This window comes from Coregonus clupeaformis, chromosome 33, assembly GCF_020615455.1.
Source record: "Coregonus clupeaformis isolate EN_2021a chromosome 33, ASM2061545v1, whole genome shotgun sequence".
Taxonomy (NCBI): Eukaryota; Metazoa; Chordata; class Actinopteri; order Salmoniformes; family Salmonidae; genus Coregonus; species Coregonus clupeaformis.
Window position 1 is genome coordinate 35,179,667 of NC_059224.1, and position 13,962 is coordinate 35,193,628.

Genomic DNA, 13,962 nt, shown 5'->3' on the forward strand with positions numbered 1-13,962 from the left:
TGTGTGTTTCTAGGTCCTGTAGGATTGTGTGCGCTGCAGTGCACGTGAGAAAGAGGAAAGGGAATGGATTTGTCCAGCCTCACCTCTCAGTTCTCATAACTGACCGGTCAGCAGAATTCCCAAGCTGTGTGTGCACAGTGTGTGTGGCTGGAAGCCAATCGGACTCTGCAAGCCTTGGTCTTCAGTGAGTGTCAGAGGTGTTTTTGCATAGCCGATCAAACAAGGAGAACAGGGCTGGGCCCTACTGCCCTCTCAGATCACCGTCATTTCCATGGCTGTGGACCTCTGTCAGCCATACTGCCACGCTAAGGCTGCACCGTCTACAATAGAAACGATGAACTATTAAATTAAAACCGAGCACACAATTGGGGGATGTGGTCCAGAGGTTTTTAGCTGTTTTTAGCTGCTTTACAGCACATTACCAAGTCTACTATAAAAGTCTACAGCATTCCTCTACGGCTAAATGGGTATTTACCAGTGACCTTCTGGTGAAATAGTATTAAACCTTAAGCCATTAAATCCACTTAGTTCTACAAATTTGCCTTTTTCCTGTTTTTTGTTGGTTGCACTGGAAAGAAAACACTTTTTGTTCTCTCATTCTCTCATTTGGCATCCAACCAGCAGATCAATACTGTTAATGTACTCCTTTAAGACTTCACTGACCAACAACACTGTTCCACAGAGAAAATAAATACTGAATTGACTCAAAGCCCAAAGTACTTAGGTAGATTGGTGTGTGTGTGTGTCTGTCTGTGTGTGTGTTTGTGTGTGCGTTTTTGTGTGTGTATCTGTGTGTGAGGGAATGCATCGGGTTTGCCTGTGGGATCCCTATGTTTACATGCTGCTTAGCCTTTTAATTTTGTTCTTTTTTTTATTTTACCTTTATTTAACTAGGCAAGTCAGTTAAGAACAAATTCTTATTTACAATGACGGCCTACACCGGCCAAACCCGGACGACGCTGGGCCAATTGTGCGCCGCCCTATGGGAGCCTTAACCACCACATCCTGCTCATTAGTGTGTGTAGTGGTACACAGCGGTACATAGCTCAGACCCAGGTGCTAAGCTATTGCTGGAGCAAACCCAGCAATAGCAAACCCAGCAAAATCAGCCCGTGGCTGAATCTAGTTGGGGATCCCTGTCCTATTGAATTGGGTACAGCTGAAGAACCCTTTTAGGTTTTAATCTAGATAGCAACTTTTTTTCTAAGAGTGTAGAAATGCACACCCTGAGGGTGCTGCTGGCATTTAAGTGGTTCCTATTAGGTTTTTGTTCCAATTGCTATTAGCACATTCACTTAAGACAATAGGGAAAACCGCCTGAAACTGCCTCAATCGCCAGTGACAGTCCATTCAATCCTGTTCATTTTATATTACATGGGCATCTTTTGAAAGTATAGTTGCCAACATGGCTCCTCCTTTCAAAGACACTGAACAGCCATCATCATCACTGTCACCAGCAACACTGTGGCACACCTCTCGTTCAGTGAGACTGGCATTGTGTACACAGGATCCAATGTCTGGGGGTTGCCTTTACGTCACTAAGCTCATCAGTAGTTCCTATGGAGCTTCTCAGATAGCATTAACTACAAGATCCTCCTTCTGACCTACAAAGCCCTTCACCACCTTGCCCCCGCTTACCTTTCCGAACGTATTTTCTGCTCACTCCGTTCCATCACAGCAGGCCACCTTGCCATTCCCAAGTCCAAGCTCCAGAGCTTCGGCGACAGGGCCTTTTCCAGGGTTGCTCCAAGGCTCTGGAACTCTCACCCTCCAGCCATCCGTGACTCTTGAGTCCATCACCATCTTTCAGTCCCTCCTAAAGCCCCACCTCTTCACCTTGGACTACCCCTAAGCCCCCCCCACACACACACACACACACACTCTCTCCCACACACGCTCACTCTCTCACACACACACACCCTCAACACCTGTTCACTCACTCATACACTGACACATCACACTCTTTCCCCTTCTCTAAGCCCCTCCCCCTTCTCTTTGTTTCATGTTTCTGTTTCTTCTGCCTGTTAGTCTGGCCTTCTTGTTTTGATTTCCGTTTTTTGTTTAGTTTCTACAATAGTAAAGCGACTTTGGGTCTTTGAAAAGTCCCATGTAGTATTATTAGAATTTTATTGATGGATGTTTTGAAGGGCAAAGGGGCTTGATACTGGCATCTGGACAGGAGGCTGAACAGAAGAGCCCACGCCAGGCAGCCGTCCCTGCTTTGTGTGGCCCTCTCTGGCCCCCTCTCTCTCACTTTCTTTCTCTCTCTTCTGAGACAATGGAGCTGGAAGAAAGGAGTGTGTGTGCTCAGTGGAGAGAGAGAGAAAGAGAGAAAGAGCCAAACTACCATCCATCTCTCCCCTTTCACTATGAAGGGTATGAAGAGTTAGTTATTTATCTCTAGATGGCTTTTAGGATAATTTCTCACTGTATTTCTCACTAGTCTAAAATGTTCAGCACCAAACTGTAACATCAAGGCAAAACCTATGTTCTAAACACAGGATCTACTTACAGTATAGGACATACAGATGCAATATAAAGAGGTGCGCGTCACAAAGGGATGGAGACTGTCATCAATCGGTGTACCAACTAACCTAACCCAAACCTGGGTCAAAATGCGCCATAGAAAGTCACCGCATAGAACTGGCCAAACACCTATGTGCCCTGGTTAAAATGAGTGCACTAAATAGGGAATAGGGTGATATTTGGGATGCAACCTGTGTCCTCAACTCACCCCCCATTATATTTGCTAACAACAGAATGCTCAGCTGCAGTGATGGATCAATGGGGTCCAACTCTAATTGACAGCTAACTTCGTTAACCATTTTCACTGGTGTTGGAGAAATTGACAGATTGAGGCAGAGGGTGGAAATGGGCTGGAAGGTGGCTAAAGAGTTTGTTTAATTTGATTTGGTACCAGGTCGAATATAGTCTGGTTAGCAGACAAGGGGTCAACATTGTTTGGTGAACAGAGGATGAATAAGAGAAGCAGTGCATACTAGTAAACCATGGGCTCTATTTTAACAAACCTAACGCAATGGTACATCTATGCGCTGGCGGTAGCACTATAGGTCCTGGGGTGTGTCCGAAATAGTTTTGCTATTTTCACAACCGGAATTATGAGCACAATAGCTGTCAGTGGCGCGAAAGGGCTGGGTTTTGATGAATAAACAAGTTGTAGGTGTGATGAGGGCTTGGCCACTCACTGGCCAATCAACGTGTTCCATGGCTTAATACTGCATGCAGTTGTCTCAAGTTCTGTAGGTTATTGCCGGTTTTTGTGTTGTCATCGACTCCAATTCTTCTGGGGGCACAGAATATTCTCCTCCTGGTCCATTGTGGATTATACTACAGGACAGTTTATTAAATATCATAGGTTACATCAACGAGTAATAGCAACAGTAAAAAAATTATAAAGAAAGGTCAACATTGTAATTGGTGTCAATGAGCCTAGCCTACATGTCTTTACACATTGCACTTCTCATCAAATAAAAATACTAGGCTCCTGTCAATTGTATTGTATGTGTGAGGCACGTTCTCACTAAACAAGATATATCCTAGGCCTACCTTTTGATACTGCATTATAGGACTGAATAATTTAAATAAGTTGGGAGGAGCGCATCTTTGGTAACTGGATGAGAGGCACTCTTTGGAGATGTGGATGCATACTTGACCAAGCAAAATGAAGTATGCAGGTAGGCATATGTGTGTATGTTTTAGGATGTGCAGTATATTTTCAGTTCAAGACACTGACGAATAGACCATTTAAACACTTTTTGTGGATAGGCTACTTTTCAAGGCCAGGATAAGAAATACACAATGCATTGCTGTTGAACCAGCCTTCGATATAGTAGCCTAGGCCTAGGGTAGCCTATGGAGGGCTTGGTTTCTAATCATATGAAATGGAAAACAAGGAATCTGTTTTTGAAAACAACAACAATATTTCGAAGTAGGGTGGGGTCAGAAGCGCGATATCATAAATTGCTTCTCTCGTTCCATGGCACTGTGTGCACATGTAGGCCTAAACGTCTTTATGCATAACATTCGTACGTCTATACAAAATACTAGGCTCCTGTCAATTGTATCATTGCAGATTCTCAAAAAATCCACTGTTGATATGGCATTATAGGAGGAGTGAATCGTTTGGAGGAGCTGGGAGCGTGTCTTTGGTAATCAGACGAGGGGTGTTCTTTGAAAATGGGGATGGATAGCCTACTTCAACAAGTGAAATGCAGTTATGTGAATTGTGAATAATAAAAAAGCATGAGGGAAAAAACCTCAACTACTTCAAAGCACTCTCAGTAGACCATTTAAAACCCATTTATTCATAGGCTACTTGGCTAATGACCAGGATAAAAAGACAATGCAATGCTGATAAACCAGCCTTGATTAAGGGGAGGGTAGACTATGCTTGTTTTTTTTATAAAATTAAACTAAATGGGGGGGAAACAATACTTAATATGAGATTCAAAAGGCACATCATTCCTTCCATGGGCACTGTGCGTCATGGCTGGATAGGCTGCGCTTCCGCTCTCAAAATCCATGCTATTATCGACTGCGTTACCGGTGGGCCTTAAAACTTCCCATTAGCGCTGCATGAAATTGTCAATTGTGCATTTAAACTCAGCAAAAAAAGAAACATCCCTTTTTCAGGACCCTGTCTTTCAAAGATAATTAGTAAAAATCAAAATAACTTCACAGATCTTCATTGTAAAAGGTTTAAACCTGTTTCCCATGCTTGTTCAATGAACCATAAACAATTAATGAACATGTACCTGTGGAACGGTCGTTAAGACACTAACAGCTTACAGACGGTAGGCAATTAAGGTCACAGTTATGAAAACTTAGGACACTAAAGAGGCCTTTCTACTGACTCTGAAAAACACCAAAAGAAAGATGCCCAGGGTCCCTGCTCATCTGTGTGAACGTGCCTTAGGCATGCTGCAAGAAGGCTTGAGGACTGCAGATGTGGCCATGGCAATAAATTGAAATGTCCGTACTGTGAGACGCCTAAGACAGCTCTACAGGGAGACAGGACGGACAGCTGATCGTCCTCGCAGTGGCAGACCACGTGTAACAACACCTGCACAGGATCGGTACATCCAAACATCACACCTGCGGGACAGGTACAGGATGGCAACAACAACTGCCCAAATTACACCAGGAACGCACAATCCCTCCTTCAGTGCTCAGACTGTCCGCACTAGGCTGAGAGAGGCTGGACTGAGGGCTTGTAGGCCTGTTGTAAGGCAGGTCCTCACCAAACATCACCGGCAACAATGTCGCCTATGGGCACAAACCCACCGTCGCTGGACCAGACAGGACTGGCAAAAAGTGCTTTTCACTGACGAGTCACGGTTTTGTCTCACCAGGGGTGATGGTTGGATTCGCGTTTATCGTCCAAGGAATGAGCGTTACACCGAGGCCTGTACTCTGGAGCGGGATCGATTTGGAGGTGGAGGGTCCGTCATGGTCTGGGGCGGTGTGTCACAGCATCATCGGACTGAGCTTGTTGTCATTGCAGGCAATCTCAATGCTGTGCGCTACAGGGAAGACATCCTCCTCCCTCATGTGGTACCCTTCCTGCAGGCTCATCCTGACATGCCCCTCCAGCATGACAATGCCACCAGCCATACTGCTCGTTCTGTGCGTGATTTCCTGCAAGACAGGAATGTCAGTGTTCTGCCATGGCCAGCAAAGAGCCCGGATCTCAATCCCATTGAGCACGTCTGGGACCTGTTGGATCGGAAGGTGAGGGCTAGGGCCATTCCCCCAGAAATGTCCGGGAACTTGCAGGTGCCTTGGTGGAAGAGTGGGGTAACATCTCACAGCAAGAACTGGCAAACTGGTGCAGTCCATGAGGAGGAGATGCACTGCAGTACTTAATGCAGCTGGTGGCCACACCAGATACTGACTGTTACTTTTGATTTTGACCCCTCCTTTGTTCAAGGACACATTATTCAATTTATGTTAGTCACATGTCTGTGGAACTGGTTCAGTTTATGTCTCAGTTGTTGAATCTTGTTATGTTCATACAAATATTTACACATATTAAGTTTGCTGAAAATAAACGCAGTTGACAATGAGAGGACGTTTCTTTTTTTGCTGAGTTTATTATCCAGTCAGGTTACCTCATTCATAATGCTGCATACAGTGGGGAAAAACAGTATTTAGTCAGCCACCAATTGTGCAAGTTCTCCCACTTAAAAAGATGAGAGAGGCCTGTAATTTTCATCATAGGTACACGTCAACTATGACAGACAAAATGAGATTTTTTTTCTCCAGAAAATCACATTGTAGGATTTTTAATGAATTTATTTACAAATTATGGTGGAAAATAAGTATTTGGTCATTAACAAAAGTTTCTCAATACTTTGTTATATACCCTTTGTTGGCAATGACACAGGTCAAACATTTTCTGTAAGTCTTCACAAGGTTTTCACACACTGTTGCTGGTATTTTGGCCCATTCCTCCATGCAGATCTCCTCTAGAGCAGTGATGTTTTGGGGCTGTCGCTGGGCAACACAGATTTTCAACTCCCTCCAAATATTTTCTATGGGGTTGAGATCTGGAGACTGGCTAGGCCACTCCAAGACCTTGAAATGCTTCTTACAAAGCCACTCCTTCGTTGCCCGGGCGGTGTGTTTGGGATCATTGTCATGCTGAAAGACCCAGCCACGTTTCATCTTCAATGCCCTTGCTGATGGAGGGAGGTTTTCACTCAAAATCTCACGATACATGGCCCCATTCATTATTTCCTTTACACGGATCAGTCGTCCTGGTCCCTTTGCAGAAAACAGCCCCAAAGCATGATGTTTCCACCCCCATGCTTCACAGTAGGTATGGTGTTCTTTGGATGCAACTCAGCATTCTTTGTCCTGCAAACACGACGAGTTGAGTTTTTACCAAAAAGTTATATTTTGGTTTCATCTGACCATATGACATTCTCCCAATCCTCTTCTGGATCATCCAAATGCACTCTAGCAAACTTCAGACAGGCCTGGACATGTACTGGCTTAAGCAGGGGGACACGTCTGGCACTGCAGGATTTGAGTCCCTGGCGGCGTAGTGTATTACTGATGGTAGGCTTTGTTACTTTGGTCCCAGCTCTCTGCAGGTCATTCACTAGGTCCCCCCGTGTGGTTCTGGGATTTTTGCTCACCATTCTTGTGATCATTTTGACCCCACGGGGTGAGATCTTGCGTGGAGCCCCAAATCGAGGGAGATTATCAGTGGTCTTGTATGTCTTCCATTTCCTAATAATTGCTCCCACAGTTGATTTATTCAAACCAAGCTGCTTACCTATTGCAGATTCAGTCTTCCCAGCCTGGTGCAGGTCTACAATTTTGTTTCTGGTGTCCTTTGACAGCTCTTTGGTCTTGGCCATAGTGGAGTTTGGAGTGTGACTGTTTGAGGTTGTGGACAGGTGTCTTTTATACTGATAACAAGTTCAAACAGGTGCCATTAATACAGGTAACGAGTGGAGGACAGAGGAGCCTCTTAAAGAAGAAGTTTCAGGTCTGTGAGAGCCATAAATCTTGCTTGTTTGTAGGTGACCAAATACTTATTTTCCACCATAATTTGCAAATAAATTCATTAAAAATCCTACAATGTGATTTTCTGGAAAAAAAATTCTCAATTTGTCTGTCATAGTTGACGTGTACCTATGATGAAAATTACAGGCCTCTCTCATCTTTTTAAGTGGGAGAACTTGCACAATTGGTGGCTGACTAAATACTTTTTTCCCCCACTCTATATAAGAAGGGTCCCAAATCACACCCTATTCCCTATATAGTGCACTACTTTTGACCAGGGCCCAGAGGGAGAATTGGGTGCCATTTTGGACACCGCCATTATCCCTCTGCCCTGAATGATCTGATGCAGTCCAGGGGCCCCACCCATCTGCCCATGCTGGGAGCACAAGAGGCCTTCTCAGACACAGCTGGGCTGGGGAGGAAGCAGGCCCTCTCTCCCTCCACTTCCCTCCAGGCCCTCTCTCCCTCTCCCTCCACTTCCTCTTTCTGACAGAGAGCAGTTCCCTGGATGCTGGGTCCCTGGTTCCAGGCGCCCAACCTCCCGCCCTGCCTGCCTGTTTGACTCTTATCGAAGCTACTTTGTGCTTTCCCATGGGAAATGGAGCGGTCACTGCTCTCTGCCCTCTCAGTCCCCAAATAACCCACCCACAACCCAGGCTGCGTCGCAAATGGCAACCTATTCCCTACATAGTGCAGAACTTTTGACAAGGGAACATAGGGCTCTGGTCAAAAGAAGTGCACTATATAGGGAATAAGGTGTCATTTGGGACACAACCCCAGTCTACCCTTTTCGCATAGCCCCAACTCAAAGTCTACCCTCTCCCAATGTAACCTAGCCACAGCATCTCCCACCCCCAGCTACCAGCCTGGGAGGTGAGCTAAGGCTGAGCCAACCCACCTCACTCAGAGTGACAGCCGGGAGAGTTGAGTATAGTGGTTTCAGATTGGGTTGGATTGTTGTCTGGTTCCCATGGCTGGTTTCCTGTGGCTGTGTAAGAGGATACGATGGAGGTGAGAGTTATATCTGCTTGCCCACACACTGCTGCCAGATATGACTTCATTTGAGTGAGAACAATGCACTGCAGCAACATTAAATATGCGTCCAAATGGCACCCTATTCCCTAAGGGCCCTGGTCAAAAGTAGTGCACTACATAGGGAATAGGGTGCCATTTGGGACGGAACGTAAAAGTGTTTGTAAAACTGTTGTTGGCTGTTTCATTAGTATGATGCTATTCGATACTTCTCTTAGAGAGCTCTGTTGATACACATGCTGTCTGCCCACCCTGACAGCTAGGCAATTGTTTGGAAATGAATAAATGTACTGGCTGGCAGAGCGCGAGGGGGAAATCATTTCCTGGATTGTCTGGTGTTTTTTGTCAGGCACTGCAGTGTAGTCAGTCAGTCACCCTCTGGCTTGGGAGAGATACAGCAGGATAATATAATTTACAATTAGTTTCTTTGTCTGAATAGAGAAGCTTAAAATAACAGACTAATATGTGTGAGAGGAGAGATGGACTTTAGGTATGTCCTCTTCCTGTCTGTGCCCTTTCATCTAAACCAGGGGTCCAATCCTGCCCATGGGTGGTTGGAGTGGGGGGGAAAGGGGGGGGGTTGTACAGAAGATAGCCTTATTTGGTAAAAGACCAAGTCCATATTATTGCAAGAACAGCTCAAATAAGCAAAGAGAAACGACCATCCATCATTACATTAAGACATGAAGGTCAGTCAATACGGAAAATATCAAGAACTTTGAAAGTTTCCTCAAGTGCAGTTGCAAAAACCATCAATCGCTATGATGAAACTGGCTCTCATGAGGACCGCCACAGGAATGGAAGACCCAGAGTTACCTCTGCTGCAAAGGATAACTTGTTTTTAACTAGGACAGAAGAATTCATAACTGATTTTTTCCGACATAACATAGGTACAGCAACTCCCCTTATTGTATCGGACACCTTTAAATGTGCCTTTAGAGGCCATGCAATTCAGTACTCATCTCAAAAACAAAAGCAATTTAAGTCAAGAGTCCATAGTAACAAAGGTAATAGAAGGTCTAACAGAACAGATAGATAGCAATAAAAACTGTAACATAGAGGCTCAGAATATATTAGAGGAAAAACAAAAAGAAATGGAGAAACTTATTCAAGAAAGATCAAGTGTAATATATTATAAAATAAAAAATTAAGCAAACTGGATGGAATATGGGGAAAAATGCACCAAATTCTTTTTTAATCTTCAGCATAGGAATGCTACCAAAAAGAATTCACTGAAACTGGTTACAAATGACGGAGTCACCCATGATTCACCAAATTATATTTTGAAGGAGGAAACAAAGTACTTTAAGCATATGTTTTCGTTTCAGTCACCTCCATCTCCTCTAACTGAAGCTAATTGTATAGATTTGTTTTCTATTGATAATGCAAAATTAACAGCCATACAGAAAGACTCATGTGAAGGTGAAATTACAGAGGAGGAACTTCTGGATGCAATTAAAGACTTTAAGTCCGGGAAAACTCCAGGGTTGGATGGCATACCAGTCGAGGTATACCAAACCTTTTTTGATATACTCAGAGGACCGTTATTAGCATGTTTTAACCACTCCTATGTAAATGGTAGATTATCAGACACTCAAGAAGAAGGTCTGATTTCATTATTACTGAAACAGGATACAAGTGGAAAATACAAAGATCCAGTCCATTAAAAAAATTGGAGGCCCCTTACACTTCAGTGTTGTGATGCAAAGATTCTAGCAAAATGTATAGCTCATAGAATTAAAAAGGTATTGTCGGACATTATTCATTCTAATCAGACAGGTTTTTTACATGGAAGATACATTGAAAGATAATATAAGGCAAGTACTGGAAACAATAGAACACTAATAAAAAATATGGGAAACCAGGACTGCTATTCATAGCAGACTTCGAAAAGACATTTGATAAAGTACGACTAGGGTTTATATATAAATGCCTGGAGCATTTCAATTTTGGAGAATGTCTAATAAAATGGGTTTAAATCATGTACAGTAACCCTAGGTGTAAAATAGTAAATAATGGCTATTTCTCAGAAAGTTTTAAACTGTCAAGAGGAGTGAAACAAGGTTGTCCACTATCGGCATATCTATTTATTATGGCCATCGAGATGTTAGCTATTAAAATCAGATCCAACAATAATATCAAAGGTTTAGAAATCCAGGGCTTAAAAACAAAGGTGTCATTGTACGCTGATGATTCATGTTTTCTTTTAAATCCACAACTTGAATCCCTCCACAGCCTCATAGAGGATCTAGATACATGTTCTAACCTCTCTGGATTACAACCAAATTATGATAAATGTACTATATTACGTATTGGATCACTAAATAATAAATCATTTACATTACCATGTCGTTTACCAATAAAATGGTCTGATGGTGATGTGGATGTACTCGAAATACATATCCCAAATGAAATAAATGATCTCACTCCAATACATTTTAATAGAAAGTTAGCAAAAATAGATAAGATCTTGCTACCATGGAAAGGTAAATACCTGTCAATTTGTGGGAAAATCACCTTGATTAACTCTTTAGTATTATCCCAGTTTACCTATTTGCTTATGGTCTTGCCTACACCTAGCGAACAGTTTTTAAAATTATATGAGAAAAATATATTCCATTTTATTTGGAACAGCAAGCCAGACAAAATTAAACGGGCCTATTTATATAATGAATATGAATTCGGAGGACAGAAATTATTAAATATTAAAGCATTAGACCTATCACTAAAAGCTTCAGTCATACAAAAGTTATACTTAAATCCGAACTGGTTCTCTAGCAAATTAGTAAGATTGTCTCACCCAATGTTCAAGACTGGCCTTTTTCCCTTTATTCAGATTACAACCTCACACTTTCAGTTATTTGAAAAGGAAATAATCTCCCAAATATCACTATTTCTAAAACAAGCCATAGAAAGTTGGTTGTAATTTCAATTTAATCCTCCAGAAACGACAGAACAAATAATGCAACAAATATTGTGGTTAAACTCAAATATAGTAATTGATAAAAAACAAATTTTTTTACACAATGTTTAAAAAAGGTATAATCTTCGTAAATGATATCATCGGTAGGAATGGTGGAGTTATGTCGCACATGCAGCTAACAAAAACATATGGAAATGTCTGCTCTACCCAAAATTACAACCAAATAATTGCAGCATTACCGCAAAAATGGAAGAGGAAAGTGGAAGGGGGAAAATGGAAGGAACTTGTCTGTCGGCCTTGCATTAAAGAACATAATTGGTTAAAGAAAACTGTGATAAATAACAAAGTATACCAGTTTCATTTAAGGACCAAAGGATTGACAGCCATCCCATATACAGTGGGGAGAACAAGTATTTGATACACTGCTGATTTTGCAGGTTTTCCTACTTACAAAGTATGTAGAGGTCTGTAATTTTTATCATAGGTACACTTCAACTGTGAGAGACGGAATCTAAAACAAAAATCCAGAAAATCACATTGTATGATTTTTAAGTAATTAATTTGTATTTTATTGCATGACATTAGTATTTGATCACCTACCAACCAGTAAGAATTCCGGCTCTCACAGACCTGTTAGTTTTTCTTTAAGAAGCCCTCCTGTTCTCCACTCATTACCTGTATTAACTGCACCTGTTTGAACTCTTTACCTGTATAAAATACACCTGTCCACACACTCAATCAAACAGACTCCAACCTCTCCACAATCGCCAAGACCAGAGAGCTGTGTAAGGACATCAGGGATAAAATTGTAGACCTGCACAAGGCTGGGATGGGCGCAATTATTAGAAAATGAAAGAAGTTCAAGATGACGGTCAATCACCCTCGGTCTGGGGCTCCATGCAAGATCTCACCTCGTGGGGCATCAATGATCATGAGGAAGGTGAGGGATCAGCCCAGAACTACATGGCAGGACCTGGTCAATGACCTGAAGAGAGCTGGGACCACAGTCTCAAAGAAAACCATTAGTAACACACTACGCCATCATGGATTAAAATCCTGCAGCGCACGCAAGGTCCCCCTGCTCAAGCCAGCGCATGTCCAGGCCCTTCTGAAGTTTGCCAATGACCATCTGGATGATCCAGAGGAGGAATGGGAGAAGGTCATGTGGTCTGATGAGACAAAAATAGAGCTTTTTGGTCTAAACTCCACTCGCCGTGTTTGAAGGAAGAAGAAGGATGAGTACAACCCCAAGAACACCATCCCAACCGTGAAGCATGGAGGTGGAAACATCATTCTTTGGGGATGCTTTTCTGCAAAGGGGACAGGACGACTGCACCGTATTGAGGGGAGGATGGATGGGGCCATGTATCGCGAGATCTTGGCCAACAACCTCCTTCCCTCAGTAAGAGCATTGAAGATGGGTCGTGGCTGGGTCTTCCAGCATGACAACGACCCGAAACACACAGCCAGGGCAACTAAGGAGTGGCTCCGTAAGATGCATCTCAAGGTCCTGGAGTGGCCTAGCCAGTCTCCAGACCTGAACCCAATAGAAAATCTTTGGAGGGAGCTGAAAGTCCGTATTGCCCAGCGACAGCCCCGAAACCTAAAGGATCTGGAGAAGGTCTGTATAGAGGAGTGGGCCAAAATCCCTGCTGCAGTGTGTGCAAACCTGGTCAAGACCTACAGGAAACGTATGATCTCTGTAATTGCAAACAAAGGTTTCTGTACCAAATATTAAGTTCTGCTTTTCTGATGTATCAAATACTTATGTCATGCAATAAAATGCAAATTAATTACTTAAAAATCATACAATGTGATTTTCTGGATTTTTTTAGATTCCGTCTCTCACAGTTGAAGTGTACCTATGATAAAAATTACAGACCTCTACATGCTTTGTAAGTAGGAAAACCTGCAAAATCGGCAGTGTATCAAATATTTGTTCTCCCCACTGTAGATTGCAAAATATTTGGGAAGAGATTTTTGATGTACCGATCCCATGGCATAGTGTTTATGAACTGATACGCAAAACGACGCCGGATTCAAAACGTATAATTAAATTATTATATAAAATTCTTGCTACCAATAAAATGTTATTTATATGGGGGATACAATCTTCCCAGCTCTGCAGATTTTGCTGCGAAGAGACAGAATCATTAGATATATAATAATATAATATGCCATTTAGCAGACGCTTTTATCCAAAGCGACTTACAGTCGTGCGTGCATACATTTTTGTGTATGGGTGGTCCCGGGGATCGAACCCACTACCTTGGCGTTACAAGCGCCGTGCTCTACCAGCTGAGCTACAGAGGACCACAGATCATTTGTTTTGGTACTGTCCATTTGTAGCTTGTTTCAACAGTACAGTTGAAAAATATATGGCAAATAGAAATCCAATATGGATGGTGTTAAGAGATAGATGGGTGGTGTTGAATGGAGTTGAAGGATGGGACTAATAACAACTAACAACA

The 13,962-nt window shown here is 42.7% G+C and overlaps 1 protein-coding gene across 1 annotated transcript in view; it reads left to right on the forward strand.

Moving 5' to 3' along the window:
- Positions 1 to 13,962, forward strand: part of LOC121549065 (rho guanine nucleotide exchange factor TIAM2) — a 63,341-nt gene that overhangs the window by 15,353 nt on the left and 34,026 nt on the right. The gene's annotated exons all lie outside the window — the stretch shown is intronic.